Source organism: Silene latifolia, chromosome 1 (assembly GCF_048544455.1).
Source record: "Silene latifolia isolate original U9 population chromosome 1, ASM4854445v1, whole genome shotgun sequence".
NCBI classification, from domain to species: Eukaryota; Viridiplantae; Streptophyta; class Magnoliopsida; order Caryophyllales; family Caryophyllaceae; genus Silene; species Silene latifolia.
Window position 1 is genome coordinate 113,943,377 of NC_133526.1, and position 8,411 is coordinate 113,951,787.

Genomic DNA, 8,411 nt, shown 5'->3' on the forward strand with positions numbered 1-8,411 from the left:
TTTAAAAGTGAAATTTAAAATTTGATTTCAGCTTGTTTGATGTTTATTGGTTTTTGTGGTTAAAAACTGATAAATATCGATCTTTTTTCTTCATAATTTGTATCCGAATTTTTTGGGCAATTTTTCGGACATTTTGGTGTTCTTGGGAGTGTTCCATAATACTCAAAATTTTTGTTTCAATTTTTGGTAATATTTTCAATTATTTTGCATTTATTACTTTAAAGTTATGATTTTACCGATTAATTTAGCAAATATCACCAAATCAAACTAATTATTCATCATCAAATTAGTGAGGACTAATTTTGAGGTCCAAAACAGTTTGGACAATTAGTTTGGGCTTAAATGAGATTTAAGAGTTGATTATTGATTTTTACAAGTTAAAAATCGATTAAATCCACAAAACCGAGATGGATACCAACCATTGTTAGATAGGGCAATTTTGGCATAATTTTACAGCATTTTAAGCATATTTATTTAAGTTGAATTAATGATTGTAATTTATTTAAAGTATTTATTTTGCTGTACCTAGTATGCCCTAGTTTATTTTAATCGTTATTACCCGAAATGAATGGGAATAGCGATTTGTTTGTAATTTAAATACGATCTCATATCGTCGGTTTGTATTTTATTAATAGTTTTATTTATTTTATTAATTAATGTATAATAGGAATAGCTATGTAATTCAATTGTAATAGTTATTCTTACCGGCGTTTCCAAAAGACAGATTTACATCGAGATGGAGTCTATTTTTGGAAGGTGTTCCAAATCCCACAAGAAGAAGCCACTTTTGGAATGAAGAGGCAAGGGACCAAGGAGTTGGTTTCCGAAATATAATAGACTAGTTTTTATTAACTAGGAGGCCATACTAGGAATTTTCATATGCTTGCTTGCTTTTATTTTTTGCGCATGCCAAAATCGCAATTCACATGCATTTTATTTTCGCGATTTTAAATTCACGTCATTTACATTCACCGACTTAGTTCACTTATAGGGAATTTATGACTAAATTGACAAGATCTCTCACATAACTAAAATTGAGATTAGCCTTACCAATTTGTAACACCTATGAATCCCTTGTACATTAGAGCCACGCTCGCCCAAGCAGGGTGTTCTCTTTTTACCTCGGGTAAGTAGGGTGGTAAAAGGTTATCACGCGCCAAAGTTGGTTGGACTCAACGGGGTATAAGACAGTCATGTATTCCGGGGCTAGTAGATGGATTTAAGGAAATTCGTCAACCAAGAGTTCTAGAGGTAGAATTAGTCAATCGTTGATTTACCAAATTTACACAATTATGGGATGTTTCGCCCAAGCGATGCCTATTTTTGTCTAAAGACGGATCTTGGAATCATTTATATAATTTAGTGAGAGGTCATTATATAAATGGACTTGTTAAAAATGTTTATCAAGTTTTTAAAACATTGAATGTTAATTTTTCCTATTTTTCGTTCTTTTTCATTAATGTATTTACCATGACATCGCGCATTTCATCCTCCTTTCATCCTCTATTTATTATTATACTCGTTTTGTTCTTTCATAGAAAGCGGTTTCTTTGAAGGAATTTGGTAGCAATGATTGGTAACATGATTTACCAATTAACATACATAAGCTTACAACAATTATTGCGATTTTTTTACAACTTAACATCCATACATATTTAAAAGGGGTTTAATGTAGAAAACTCTTATTATGAGTTTAAAAGGGAGTCACATTTTATCAAGAGAGTCTTGATTTCGAAAGTGACACCTTTGTCATGATGATGACATATTAGTTTTAATTATTCAAGAGTAGTTCAAAATTTTGCGAAAAGAGTTTTCAAAAACACAAAGAATACTCCAATATGATACCGTCAAATGGCTCACATCGAGAAAGGCCAAATCAATTATTTATGCGCTAAAGAGTTTAGGCATGTGATGACAATTAAACAGTTAGGTAGTCCAATTTCACAAGAAGTTGGGATTTTGCCACATGTTGCACTCACTTTATAGTAAATCACTCTTACTAAGTGTATAAAATATCACGAATGACTTGAAGAGAGGTCTTCATATAATTCATTTTTGCTTGTTGAAGCAAAGAGGAATGTGAAAGTGAGTGGGAGTTAAGAAGAAGCTACCCTAGATGTATGCGATAGAATAAAGTTGAAGAAGACATCTACTCAAAGGATAGGCTAGTTCCACCATCTTGGTATGAGATACCAAGTATGGGTCATTTTTTTTGTAAAGAAGTTTACATGAATTGATAAAACGTAAGACGTCTAGCATAGGACATTTTTGTATCGAAATGATGCTAGAGTAGCAACGATTTCGATAAGGACAAATGTACCTAAATTTGGTTTTCAAAGAATGTAATCATCTATGTTAAAACATAGAAGGCATCACTCATGTGATTTAAAACAAAAGGTTGTACCTACTCCTATGATAACTTGTGGTTGGTTTAAACCACACAAGTTAGAGGTATTTTACATTCTTCACGAAAACTAAATGTTATACTATCTTGTAGATTTTAAAGTCTCTAATCCGGTGAACCCAATTGATCAAACCTCAAGTAAATTCGTTTAAAGCGAGTAAACGAAAAGCACATTGAACAACCATTTGATTGAGAATCTTATGGTATGTGTCCATGTATTATGTTTTCTTTTTGCAGAAAAGAAACACAATAGTGAGGTGATTGACCATATACATACGGATGCGTAAGGTCGATAGTTGGTTATATATATATATATACTTCGTTACTTTTACCGTAATGTTAAGTAGATATGAAAACTTCGTATCTATTTAATAAGGCATAAAAGTGATTTTTGAAACGTGGAATATTTTCAAAATGAAGTAGTAAACCAAAAACACGACAAGATCAAAATGTTGATCGAATGTTTCAAAGTAATGACTTTGAAGGTCAAATGGGTAATATCAAGCAAAGACCTTGATGATCACTAAGAAGATTGTGAATCGGTTCACATATACCTTCTCCTAAGGACAGCATAGAGTATGGTGTAGTCAAGAAAATAAACCGAACTTTATGAGATATAGTTTGATGTTTTTCGCAATTATGTAAGCTATATTCTCACTAAAAGTTTAAAACCCGACTATAATAGCCTAAATGACTCCATATGAGATATGGATAGGGAGGGTCCCTAACTTGTCATTTTTATGCATTTGGGACCATAAATGTTTATGTTCAGAACCAATTTATATATTTGTGAGGGTTATCCAAAATTGAACCACTTGTTTTACTCCTCCAAAACGAGAACAAAGAGTTTGTGGCTCGTAATGCTGTCTTTCTAGAAATATTTTCATTTTCTGGAAGACAGAGTGGGAGAAATTTTGAACTTACGAACGTCTAAAATCCACAAACTGAGTACAATGCAAGAAGACGTTCTTTATTGTGGCTCAGTGGTTATAAGGAGATAATTTTGCGATGATATTGCGTTACTTTTCGAAAGTGACGAATCTTCAACCCTCATCAAAGGCTTTTCTATAGTATGAACTCTATGTGATGGCTCATCACCATGCAATTCGAATGGGTCTTCTTGCACAAGATGTGATAAGGAAGGAAACATGAGATGTTTTCGAGACTTGATTTGGGGCGAATACTTTGCACCAAATTAGGTTACCTTGATCTTGTCATAAAGGTTACATCAGATGTTTCAATTTTGAGTTCGTTACAAAGATTTTGTGACAACCCAAATGCCTTTATCAATTCGTATGTTCTTAGCAATATAGCCTCTCATGAGGATGAGATTCGGCAAAAGAATAACGAAACTTTCTCCTTGAGAGAAGTTTTGTTGATCTTGTCAATGCTATGAAGCCAAGCATGCTTGAAAGATCTCTTTTGTGATCTTATATACGTCAAGGAGTTGGAACCTTGGGTTAAATCATGTCATTAATTATAATGGTATTACTCGAGTTGTCGAGGTACCATGATGATACATGGAGTTTAGTGGTTGCTAAAGTGAGTTTCTTAGTCTAAATATGTGCTTGACATATTAGTGACTAGAAATGTAGCTAAGGTGATGTTTCTTAGTATAAATATGTGTTTGACATATTAGTGACTTGAAATATTCTCGGGTGAATACTTGAGAGTAGCATGGAGCATCTTAAATATCCGGATCTAATGAGATAGATCTCCATGGATATTAGCATTATAGTCAAGAGACTTATTTGATAAGATTCTTGACTCGTTCAAGTTGTTGAACTATTAATATGATCTCGTGTGCTTCCGCTGCAGGATCTATTAAATATGCTAAAAGCTTCTCTCGTCGGGACTTATCATGTTAAGAATATGAGAAGTGATTACCAATCATTTCCTAAAGAGTGTCACCAGATGATTATCAAGAGCATCCTTGAGTACTTGAGAAGCATTGAGGATTTACTCTTGTAGTTTGGAGGAATTAATGAATTTCGTGTAAAAGGGTTACACGATTACATTCCCATGCTTATAAGATGTTATGGGCCTCGTTAAGGAATGGTTAGCATGTAAAAGTGCTACGTGCATAAAGAAAATATGTATAAGAAGTTATACATATATATATATAAGAATTTATACATGTATAAAGCAGATATGTATGAGGAGTCATACATATAAGATGTCATATGAAAGATGTGTATGTATAAGTGTTATACGTACAAATCATGAAAGAAATTTAAGTACATTACAACATCCGATGTTGTAAAAGAGATAGTTGATATCCGGAATTTAATGGAACTAGAGTAGTTCTGTTAGCCGAATATCGTCTCCCGAGAGACTGTGAAAACAGTGGGAGTGTTTGACTGGCTTTAGAACCAGAGTCTAAAAACTTGTTTAGACATGTACTTAGAAAGGCTCTATGTGATGAAAAGATTACAGAGAACAAAAAGGAAAATAGCAATAGAAATTAGAGTGATGCAACTGTTGCTAATCCTCTAACCAAAGTAATTGGTATGAGGTAGACATGATGGTTATGTCATCTCAATGTGATTGAGGAGTATACCTTAATTGCTGAAGATCGTTATGTAAATATTGGATAGAGTATTAATATTTACGTAAGTCATGATCGCATTCATTATTTGAGTCTCTTTAAGAACTCATTTATTCAGTTTGACTGAAAACATGAATACCTTGTTTATCCGAATTGGTTGTGGAGACAATGTTGAACCCCAATTCAAGTGAATAGGATGAACATTGTATTAGCTCCTGGTCGCTTAATGAGGTGACGTCACAGAGTGACTAGATGGTAAGACGATTGATGGTAGGTTCAGCACCATAAGGTCATAAGGATGACTAGTCGTTTACATAGGCAGACTGTGGGACACTTTGCCGGGCAGTGACATTTATAGAGTCCCTTAGATCTATTAAAGACGCCTTTTCGTGGCAGGGACTTCTATGATATTCCTATGAGTCGATTCTTTAAACTGGAGACAATTATCTGAGCAAGTGCAGTTTCTGAGTGACTTTGGTTTTTGTCCTAGGTCGTGCCGTGAAAGGAGGCCAAAGGACATCTACTGAGTCATGGTGATCTGTATTGTGTAAAAGGATAGATAAGGCAGACAGGAATTGTCCACCCACGTTGGGTTTAAACATCTCTAGGCCACTCGAGGAGTTGTGACTGGGAAATGCGTGGCCACGCTCGGAAGTAATCTATGGTAGATTGTTCAGGTCTTGCAGTCGCACTCCCGATCGAGAAAACCACTCACGATATGTTCATGTGCAAGTGCGACCTGAAAGACACCTTGCATTGAGTGGGAGATTGTTGTTAAAACAGACAAGAGAATCGGTAACACACCCTTATAGAGTACAAGCAGAATAATGTGGAGATAAGGAGTTATCCACAATTTTGTGTTATAATCATCGCACAACTTGTCTCGGACAAGTGGGAGATTGGTGGAGTTTTGTCCTCCACAACAGTGCGTGATAATATTATTAAATCTTATTAAGGAATATGCATGGGATATTCATTGGCAATACTGGTCAGTTGATCAACATATATCGGTAACGGTTGGCCAACTAGGGTTTGACTGTCGTGAGACGGCGGTGTTCCCTTTCGGTCACACCTAAAGGAACGAACCACAACATGAAAACTAATTAATTGTATGAGATACGGTTATATTAGTCCCTTGATATATTGACTAAGAGTTAGTTGATTAATTAATTTAGAGAAATATTGAATTGTGAACTCGAGGCGCGGAAATTATTATTTAATTATGCGATAATTAAATAATAAATTATTTGAGACGGGAATTAATGATTAAGTAGTTAATTGTTAAATTAGTACTAATTGACTAATGTGATTAGTATTGGTACGTAAATAATATGTGTAGCGGTACACGTATATTTACGGAGTGATTTGAACAAAATTTATTGGGAAGCTTTTAAACATAAATCGATGTTTAAAGTAAAATTTACACGTATTTGTGCGACAAATATAAGAACCAATATGGACCCGTAAATGGGGCATTGGACCGTGTAAAATAGAGTGTAGTGGATGATTATAAACATAATCATTTCACTTTGCTTTATATTCTTCCATGAGTTATCTTTTGTTCTTATGCATGTCATAAAGGATTGGATAAAAATAAGATAAAACCTACTCCTACACTCCACCCCTCTCAACCGGTTTTCCCAACCATATAGACCAAAATTTTTGTTCATTTTTACACACAACTTCACTTGTGCTTCTTTTGCATGTGAAAAAGTTGTTGGTCTATCTCTCTAAAAATAATAATCATCTTTTTACTAAGTTTCTAGTAAACAAAAATTATTACTAAGAATGTTAGTAATATTTTACATATAATCAAGGGTATTTCTAGCATAGTATCTAGTTAATACTTGTTAGATTTTTGGGTGTTGTTCTTGGGTGAAATTTGAGAGGAGGCTTTCTCTTTGGAAACATGGGTTTATGGAGGATCTTGTCATTGATGAATAGCTCAAGAACAACCAAGATGGTGATCTTGGTTGTGCCCAAATACTACCATTTTCAATGTAAGGAAAATTATTTTCCTCATCTTTTATATTAATATGATTTTATATTGCATGCATGTTACATAGATCACATAAACACAAATTATGAGATAATTTGATTTTTAATTAGAGAGTCTAATTAGGATCTAAGATCTTTCAAAATCAACCTACAATGCCTAAATTTTCATCTCATTCCGTACCAACCAAGGATCACCCACCCAATGGTATTCCAACACCACCCCACTTAACCGGTTTCATTGCCAAATCCGCATTCATACAATTAGTCGAACGAAGTCAATTTGGAGGGATGCCTAGTGATGATCCTCATCTACACATGGAGACTTTTTGTGACTATTGTGATGCAATTTCCCAAACGGGGGTAACACAAGATTAAATTCGACGGGTATTATTTCCTTTTTCCTTGATCGGAACCGCAAAGTAATGGTTAAAAAGCCTAGACAAGGCCAGTCTTGGAATTGATTCATGAAAGAAGTTAGCACTTGCCTTTTTCAAGAAGTTCTACCCTCCGGAGAAAACCAACATGTTAAGATCCCAAATCACTGGGTTCATGCAAATAGATGAAGAGTCTCTATATGAGGCATGGGAAAGATTCAAATATACTTGTCGCTCTTGTCCTCATCATGGGTTAAGCGAATGGTTTCTAGTCTAACAATTTCGGATTGGGTTGTATGAAGACTCAAGGAATGTGCTCAACATAGGTTCTAATGGAAGATTCACCGAGGTAGATGTTAACTCAACTTGGGCCAAGATAGAGGAAATGGTGGTTCACAACTCTCAATATAGTAGGCCAAGAAAAGCAACTAGGGGAGGGATACATGAAGTTGACTCTGTCACACAATTGAGTGCCGATTTGGGTGCCCAACTATGGTCCCATATTGACACAATGAACTTGAAATTTGACATGGCCATAGCCAAAATGAATGAAGCCTCTCAATCACCCAAGCAAGAAGTCAATGCCATGGTGTCAACATCTTCTATTCCAAATGGAGTATGTGAGAATTGTGGAACTTTGGGACATGATCAACAAGAGTGTACGGGCACAAATGAGCAAGTGAATGTTTTCCAAGCATACAAGAATAGCACCCCTTACTCCAACTTTTACAATAAAAACACCAAATTTCACCCAAACTTCTCATATAAAAGCCAAAATATTCAAAATCCTCAACCAACATACACCCCACCTCCAATGAGAAATCCTACTCAAAGACCCTTTTTAAACCAAAACCAAAGATTCCAAAACCTACCCTCTTACAATCAATCCAATGACAAAGCTTTTTATGTTCAAAAAGCGGTCTTTCAAATGCAAAAGAGCCAACAAGACTTCTTCGCTCAAATGCAAAGAGGTAGCCAAGACAAAGACACTACCATCAACAATATCCTTGCTCATACCAAGATGTTGGAAACACAAATGACCCAATTGGCCTTTTCAAGTTCCCAAAGCCAAAAAGGACAATTACCT

General features: G+C 34.9%; 1 non-coding gene across 1 annotated transcript; it reads right to left on the bottom strand.

Annotated features, from left to right (window-relative positions):
* Nucleotides 1–7,472: 7,472 nt before the first annotated feature.
* LOC141620162 (small nucleolar RNA R71) lies at nt 7,473–7,579 on the bottom strand. The gene has a single exon (XR_012531900.1). It is a non-coding gene; the product is annotated as a small nucleolar RNA R71 (small nucleolar RNA).
* Nucleotides 7,580–8,411: the final 832 nt, after the last annotated feature.